We start from the raw sequence: 9,791 nt of genomic DNA, 5'->3' as shown, positions 1-9,791 counted from the left end.
ACGTAGAAAGCAATACAAATGACGACTAAACGGACCAAGAATCTGTCTCTTCGTCGGTGCAAAAGGGTCACAATCAACTGGGGTCACACAAAATGTGTCCCAGAGCGGGCGGTATCGATAGCCTACCACCTTTTCCCAATCACTGCTATGATTACTCAGCGTGCCATGCTCTCCCATTTTCTCTCGGATGGATTCATGGTTTGGACTACAAGACTTGAGTTGAAAACCTCCCTGGAGCAATCGTTCTCTGGTCAGTTCATATAAACTGCATAGGTCTCTCGGACCATTCCTTGTTATAACTAAGGAAGTTATTTTCCATCAAATATCTACAGTCATCCAGAGGGAAACGGGCCGCATGGTGCCGGAGGATATAGTTCAGAATAAAAGGTCTCGAGGCAAACCTGAAAATAATTGTATTATACCTGAAGCAGCGCAGGCGAATGCCATCCTTCAGGAAAACACAAAACTTGTTTTTATCAGAATCCAATTGCAGGCGGATCATCAAGAAGGCCTTCCTGATATCCGCCAATACAACATGATCATTAGTACGGAATCTGAGAAGCGGGTCCAATAGATCGCTGGTAAGGTTTATCCCTTGAGAGGTCGCTTCATTAAGGGAGGGGGCATCGCCTATCTTCAGGCTGCAGTTAAACACAGGTCTAATCTTAGTGGTGGAAATGGGGTCTGACTTCAGCCCAGGTCTGTGTGGAATCCAAACATACTCGTCGAATCGTTCTGGCGTCACAAAGATCTCTTCAATTATGCCATCACGTTTATGCACCTGGAAAACCTTTAGATAGTCCTGGTACAATTGTTTCTTCTCTAGCCTACGTGCAACGTGTTCTGAGGTACGTAAGGCTACAACATGATTTGAGGGTACACATGATAGTTTGTCATCCTCCCAGGGCAATCGAATAAAGTATTTATTATCCCTAAACTAGATGGATCGTCTAAATTGACCGATCTTCTCTCTGATGCTCTTATACCTAATGATTCCATGTCGAGCATTTTCTCTAACCCCATCTGTACCACACTGTCTGGGAAGAAATCACTGAGTGAGTCCTCATACGTATTCCGGGACGCCAATATAAAACACATTAGAAATAGGGTCTTAGGCGATCAAGACAAGTACATTGCTGAAGGCAAGTCTCTCTGGGCTCCCACTTGGAGTGTATCCTAAGGGAAGCAATTGCTTTACTTCGCCAAAAGGGACGAGTTCTGACGGAGGTCAAGAATGCCAGTCCCCATAAACAAAGCACCAGTTGAAGGGGGCCCCAATATTGAATAAAATTCAGGCCCAAGATTCCATGAATTGGTATAAAACCAGTACCCCTGTCGAAGCGGCCAGCGATATCACATTCAATACGTTCAAACTCATCCAAAATACAATCTAGGTTCTCAATACGCACTGACACATCGATATCAATGGGAGAGAGATCGGGCAATGAGAACCAACGTTGGCCTCCAACACAACCTCTGTAAACTTCCAGGATTGTGGCCAGGTTAATTTCAAAATCTTGTCCAACCGTTGCTGAATGTCCAACTGGCTTCAACCTTTCACTGGAAAGATATGTTCGACAACTACCAATTAACAGTAACCTGTTTGCTGTTCTTACTAAATGTTACACAAAGAACTGATGAGAGGATTGAAGATCCTCTACTCTGAAAGTGACAGCCCCAGTTGACATGGAAGGAGAGGTCTCTTTGATAGGAACTGGGCTCTGGCTCAAACGGCGCCCTTCCTCCAGAACTACGTACAAGATTAAGTGACGGGTTCGTATTCCTGTCACCTTTGATAAGAAGACGTTTAACGGCATTCTAAGTGGTTTTCAGAATGGATGACAAGGATGGAATTCTCTTGCCGGTGATCTGGATCAATTCTCCCTTGACCTCCTTGGGAAATTGACGAATATAATCTTAGCCATAAGGCGAGCTCTAGACGAACAGTCATTCGAAAATGTACAGTTGAAGGAGCCCTCCAATTCTGTGAGACGCAAGGCTGTCCCTGATATAACGTTAATCAGGGTTGTATATGATCTTTCCGTTCCACAGGAAAAATCCAGTAATGTGATCTGTAATGTCATCTTCGTCAAGGTATTTGTTCTTCAAAACAGAGAGACCCACTTCATAATTCTTGTTGCAGATAGCCAAATGGTTAATTAGAAGCATCGCTAGCCATTCCTGCCACACAATTTTCGAATCTCGACAAAAAATTCCTAAAACTCATAGGATTGGACCTATAATTTGGACCTATGGAGGCTTTACTACAAAGAAAGACATGTTTCTTCCCACTTCCATGGAAGGAGAGCTCAGGAACCCAGCGTTGTCTGGGAGGTACTTGAGGTCAAGATGCTCTATTTCTTCCTGAAACTTGGGGTGTCTCAGTAGCTTTTCTTCCTGGAGTGGTTGCTCATCACCCTCTTTGGACATTAGTTGGATCTTTTGGACACAAATGTCAACCTCCGTCATGAACTTATAGACAGATTACCTAAGGCAGGTAAATATTTTGGCAGAGGCTTCCATGCGACAGGCAATCTCTAGGTTTGCCTAAATGTTAGTCCATAAAACAGAAATTCTCTCGCATAAATCCTTTTCATTCATCTCCATGTTAGTAGGTTTCTTGCGCAATGTGTCGAAAATTTTTTTAAAAAAGCCGAAAGGGTTGACCATTCTAGCCAAGGAAGGAACAAGTGCACTTATCTTACTTTGTGAAAGAATTGCCCCTTCCACGAAACACAGTCAGTTAATTGTATCAATCGCCAACTAGGTAGTCCAACCAATACAATCCTTGAAGTGTCAATAAACACTTAAGGTTCAATAATAACGAGTCAATATGAAGGATATGGAAGAAGTAAAAAAAGGGCGGCCAAACAACTTCAGATCCACAGAACAAAGAAAAACAACCAGTTGGTGAATACCTCCCCCTTATATGGAGAAGTATCATGTGATCAAATATCACATGATCCAAAGGAAAACCTTTAAAAATGGTCAAACAACAAAAACAACGTCTTTTCTTTTTGTTAGTAATAATGTAAGTACACTAATTCCTTTCCTCCAACAATCGATAACCTTTCAATTTTTTTCACAATATTGTCCTTTTTTTCAAAAATAAAAAACACCTAAAAAGCTGAAAAGTTCACTATACTCAGAAAAATGCCTTTCATTTGCTAAAACTCTTTTTTGACAACAAAATAATTTTATTCTCAACGATAACAGACACGCTAGTAAAAATGCCTTTCATTTTTTAAAAATCTTTTTTTGACAATGAATAATTTTATTCTCAACAATAACAAACACGCTAGTAAAAGTGCGTTTCAGTTTGATACTTGTTACAAATTTTGATTGAAAAATGTACTTAAACAATTCCCGACGCGGACACAAATTTTCAAACAATAAAATGAATGACACCGATTTTTCTTTACTCTGTATATAAAAATGCATTCTTTTTCACATTATCTGTGTATGTGTATTTAAAAAACAATTCAATTTACAAACCGAATGTCGGTCTATTTCAAGGATTTCTACGCTAAATATACTCATGGACATCTTTTGTTTTTGCATTTTCGTGTGTAAATGTTTGTTTTTATTCATTTCTCAACATTAAAATTGACACAATAACAATTTCTCATTTTTTCAATTATGCTTTAAATATATATTCGTGTGCGTGTGTCATCCTATATATTTGTCAAAGTGTTTGCCTTTAATTTTACAAATGCCGTTGCGATATGTAACTAACCACACATCGAGAAATGAACAATTTCCCGCACACTGAAAATACAATTCAACAAGTGTGCCTATTCAGGGGACTACTGAAGGTCACTTCAACGCCACCAGAACAGTTTTCCTTGCTTTTTCTGAACACATAATCTCAACATAAATGAGCCCAGTCTCAGCTCTTCTGGAGGTCTTGAGTGCTTGCTAGACCAAACCTCGAAATCTTCATTGACACGGGTTGCAGAACACACCCTTATTCACAAAATGTCGTCAATATAAGATGTAGCCGTGTTTATGATCTCATCCTTCTAAGGTCGGCATTGACTATGGCTAGCATTATTAAATGAGAAACATTAAGCGCAAATTCGATGCAGGTAAGAGACTATTATTGTCCCTTGATCTTTACTGTTTGAAACGACCAAAGAGATTTATTGACATGTCCTGGGAAATAGGTTTAGCATCGGTCAAGCACTGTAATGCTTGGTCTTGCTGTCATCATTAACTTAATTTTGGTAAGCAAAACATCCACGTTTGCCATTAAAACATCCACATACTCATTCAGCTTCTGATGATCCATAATCGGTTGAACCTTCTGTCTGCTGTCCTGCACAACAGCCATAAGGGGGAATAAACTCTGGAGAACCGAATTTGTCTACCGGATATGGTAGTCGCCAACCCTTAACGACACACATTTGTAGTGAAATCAGCATCAGTAATAATAATAATAATAATAATAAGAGTTATAAAAGATGCAATAAGTTATAAGTTATCATAATAATAAGAGTTATAAAAGATGCAATAAGTTATAATAAGTTATCATAATAATAAGAGTTATAATAGAAGCAATAAGTTATAAGTTATAATGATAATAACAATAATAATAATAATAGTTATAATAGATGCAATAAGTTATAAGTCATAATAATAATAATAATAAGAGTTATAATAGATTCAATACGTTATAATAATAAGAGTTATAATAGATGCAATAAGTTCCAAGTTATAATAATAATAATAATAATAATAAGAGTTATAATAGATACAATAAGTTATAATAAGTTTAAATAATATTAATAATAAGAGTTATAATAGATGCAATAAGTTATAATAATAATAAGAGTTATAGTAGATCCAATAAGTTAAAAGTTATAATAGTAATACTAATAATAAGAGCTATAATAGAAGTAATAATAATAATAAGAGTTATAATCGATGCAATAAGTTATAATAATAATAATAATAATAATAATTATAATAGACGCAATAAGTTATAATAAGTAATAATAATAATAAGTTATAGGAAGTCATTATAATAATAGTTATAAGTTATAAATATAAAAATAATAAGTTATAATAATAATAATAAAATAATAATAATAGTTATAATAGATGCAATGCACCATTTACAACAGTTTGGAGGATTAAATTGATGATGAATTCTCACACCACACATATCCATAATACGTGATATTTCTTTGGGGTTTTACAACAGCACCTCTTACTCTCGTACTATCCAGTAGACAATCGCTTGCGATATATGGAACACTGTGGGAAAGTATGCTGACCTCAAATTTGTTTTTTTAATTCTTGTGTATGCGCGTTTACTTGAAATTCCCTACACAAATTGCTTTATCTATATATATTATTTATATATATGCTTTATATATAGATACACATACCTATATTAATCCATATACATACATATATATTCATATATATATATATATATATATATATATATGAATGAATGAAAGAATTTGTGATAGTTAACTAAAATTTACTTTTCATCAAATGCATAATAAAAATATTTGGAATACTCCAATGGTCTAGTCGAGAGAACCATCCAAACAGTGAAGAAAACACTGCACAAATGTTTCCAGACTGAAGACGATCCATATCTTGCTCTACTAACCTTATGTACAACACGTGGCAAAAATAACTCTCCTTCACCAGCAGCTAAACTGATTAACCTTCAACTGAGAATACTTCTTCCAAGCATAAGAGATAATGGTTATGATCTTTGCGGATCATCCCCAACTAACATGCAGAAGGTAAAACAGCATATCAGGAATAAGCATGTGCTGCCTTCACTAAAGATATGGGATCACATCAAAGTATGTGATGGGAAAATTTGGTCCAGGATAGGCAAAGTGATTGAACATTGCTCTCAACCAAGGTCATACTTGGTACTGATGGATAATGACAGAACTATACACCGGAACTGCCGAGATCTACTGCTAGTACCTCGTTCAAAGGTACCTAAAGACCAACCTTACCCTGACACAATATTTGGTTTACCAAGCAAGTTCATCAACCAAGATCAGGAGCAACAAACCCAGCAACTCCAGAGTTAGGAGTTAGATCAAGGTCAGGATGACCAATACATCAACCCAGATGGATGCAAGATTATATATGTTAAGTGAACTTGCATTTCAATAGCAAAGGACCTTGGGAGGGGAGATGTTATATATGTTATATATATGTTATATATATTTTATATACATATATATACGAAAGATATTTACTGCTGGTTGACAGTTGAGGACACTTCTGGTAGCTGGGGCTTCCGGTGATATGGCGTTCTGTGAATAAAAATGTGTTTTAAATTACTCGGACTCAATCTCTTTCATTATATCTCTTCCACAGAACATGCTGATCTCTACTCACTCATAATGATATTAAATAAGTATCTGCACGGTAAGGCACTCTTATTTTATGTTCACACATACAAAATCATTTATGTTTACAACAGAATAAAAAGCAAATGCAATAATGTGTTTTTTTTTTAAATTACAATACGTTGGACATTAAACAATGTGTTTTCATGTGATTTTTAAATTTACAATACGTTGGACATGTAATAAGGTGTTTTCATCTGATTTGTAAATTTACAATATGTTGGACATACAATAACGTGTTTTTATTTTATTTTTAAATTTACAATACGTTGGATATGTAATAATGTATTTTTATGTTAAGTTTTGATTTACAATATGTTGGACATGCAATAATGTGTTTTATGTGATTTTTAAATTTACAATACGTTGGACATGTAATAATGTATTTTTATGTTAAGTTTTAATTTACAATATGTTGGACATGCAATAATGTGTTTTATGTGATTTTTAAATTTACAATACGTTGGACATGTAATAATGTATTTTTATGTTAAGTTTTAATTTACAATACGTTGGACATGCAATAATGTGTTTTATGTGATTTTTAAATTTACAATACGCTGGACATGCAATAATGTGCTTTCATTCGTTGGACAGGCAAATATTTGTTTTTATGTTGTTTTTAAATTAGAAATATGTTGAACATGTAATAATCTTTTTCATTTACAATATGTTGGCCATACAATAATGTGTTTGCATGTTGTTTTTGAATTTACAATACGTTGGAAATGTAATAATGCGTTTTTATGTGACGTTTTAAATTTATATTTTGGACATGTGTTACTGTACTTGAATGGTGCTTATTATTTATTTATTACTGTTTATTATTGATTTATTACTGTTTATTATTGATTTATTACTGTTTATTATTTTGGATTTATTACTGTTTATTATTTATTATTGATTTATTACTGGTTTTTATTTATTTATTACTGTTTATCATTTATTAATTATTTATTACTGTTTATTATTATTGATTTATTACTGTTTATTATTTATTACTTATTCATTACTGTTTATTATTTATTACTCTTTATTATCTATTATAGATTTATTACTGTTTATTATTTATTATTGATTTATTACTGTTTATTATTTATTATTGATTTATTACTGTTTATTATTTATTATTGATTTATTACTGTTTATTATTTATTATTGATTTATTATTTATTATTGATTTATTACTGTTTATTATTGATTTCTTACTGTTTACTATTGATTTCTTACTGTTTACTATTGATTTCTTACTGTTTATTATGTATTATTGATTTATTACGATTTATTGTTTATTATTTATTTATTACTGTTTATCCTTTATTATTGATTTATTACAGTTTATTATTTATTTATTACTGTTTATTATTTATTTATTACTGTTTATCCTTTATTATTGATTTATTACTGTTTATCATTTATTATTGATTTATTACTGTTTATCATTTATTATTGATTTATTACTGTTTATCATTTATTATTGTTTTATTACTGTTTATCATTGATTATTGATTTATTAGTGTTTATTATTGATTATTCATTTATTACTGTTTATTATTGATTATTGATTTATTACTGTTTATTATTGATTATTCATTTATTACTTATTGATTTATTAGTTTATTATTTATTATTGATTTATTACTGTTTATTATTTATTATTGATGTATTACTGTTTATTATTTATTATTGATCTATTACTGTTTATTTTTTATTATTGATTTATTACTGGTTATTATTTATATTTATTTATTACTGTATATTATTTATTATTGATTTATTACTGTTTTTTATTTACATTGATTTATTACTGCTTATTATTTATTATTGATTTATTACTGTTTATTATTTATTATTGATTTATTTCTGTTTATTGTTTATATTGATTTCTTACTGTTTATTATTTTTATTGATTTATTACTGTTTATTATTTATTATTGATTTATTACTGTTTATTTATTATTGATTTATTTCTGTTTATTGTTTATATTGATTTCTTACTGTTTATTATTTTTATTGATATATTACTGTTTATTATTTATTATTGATTTATTACTGTTTATTATTAACTCTAAACATTTGCTTTTACAAATCATTTTCTTTTACATTTTATGTTACGTTTACTTTTACAAGTCTTTGTGTTTATCACTGTTATTACACATGTTTGGGTGTGTATGTTCTTATGTATCTTTCATACAGTTCACTTTTATATGTGTGTGTGTGTGTGTGTGTGTGGGTGTTTGCTATTCTTCTACAGTTTCTCACTTGCCTTGGGATTTCCAAGACGTGTATGTACAACAATATAATGCGAACATACCTGATTCGCCTTGGCCAGCAGATGATGCCTTTTTAGTCACTGCTCTCCATCTTGCTTGGGAGTGGGTGCTGCAGGCAGATTCATCAACGAACAACCAGATGGAATTTTAAGCTTCAATCTGTTTTATTCAAGCCAAGCCTAACATCGTGGACCCTGGTTGTCAGGGAGACCCGAAATCTCCCATCTACTTCCTCTGCTGCCCAAACCAACTCAATCAATGTGGTCGTCAACCAGAAAGCCCACAACCACAATTCATGTGTCACCATTTAATTTCTGGTACATTCTATCTATGTCGCCCAAGGTGACTTGGTTTGGCGCCAGTCTAACTTAACTTTCAGACCATGCAAAATTGCTGATAGGAAATTAAATATGCTTATAGAACTTTCTATTCTAAAACTACCTATATAGCAATTAAGCTGGGATTCCAAATACTACACATGTAATAATGTATTTTCATTTAAATTATAAAATGTAGGATATATAATAATGTTTTACGTGCTTTTTTAAATTTACAATACGTTGGACACGTAATAATGTGTTTTTATGTGATTTTTAAAAAATTACAATAAAGTGGGCATGTAATAATGCGTTTTCATGTGGTTTCTAAATTTACAATAAGTTGGACATGTAATATATTTTAATCTGATTTTTTTAATTTACAATAAGTTGGACATGAAATAATGTATCTAAATGTGAGTTTTTATTCACAATACATTAGATATGTAATAATGTGTTTTTCTGTGGTTTTTAAATTTACAAAAAGGTGAACATGTTATAATGTATTTTCATAAGATGTTCAATACATTGGACATGTGTAGTATTGGGAATCCCAGTTTAATTGCTATATAGGTAGTTTTAGAAATAGTATGTTATATAAGCATATTTTGATTACCCATCAGCGAGTTAGCAGGGTCAGATAGGTTAGGTTTGACAGGCATCAAGCCAAGTCACCTTGAACGACCTAGATAGAATGTACCGGAAATTCCATCTTGTTATTCATTGATGAATCCGTCTGCAGCACCCCACTCCCCAGCAAGACGGAAGTCCAGCGACCAAGAAGATGTCATCCGCTGGCCAAGGCAATC

Source organism: Euprymna scolopes, chromosome 45 (assembly GCF_053919585.1).
Source record: "Euprymna scolopes isolate OS-2025 chromosome 45, ASM5391958v1, whole genome shotgun sequence".
Lineage (NCBI taxonomy): Eukaryota > Metazoa > Mollusca > Cephalopoda > Sepiida > Sepiolidae > Euprymna > Euprymna scolopes.
This window is presented reverse-complemented; position numbering follows the sequence as displayed.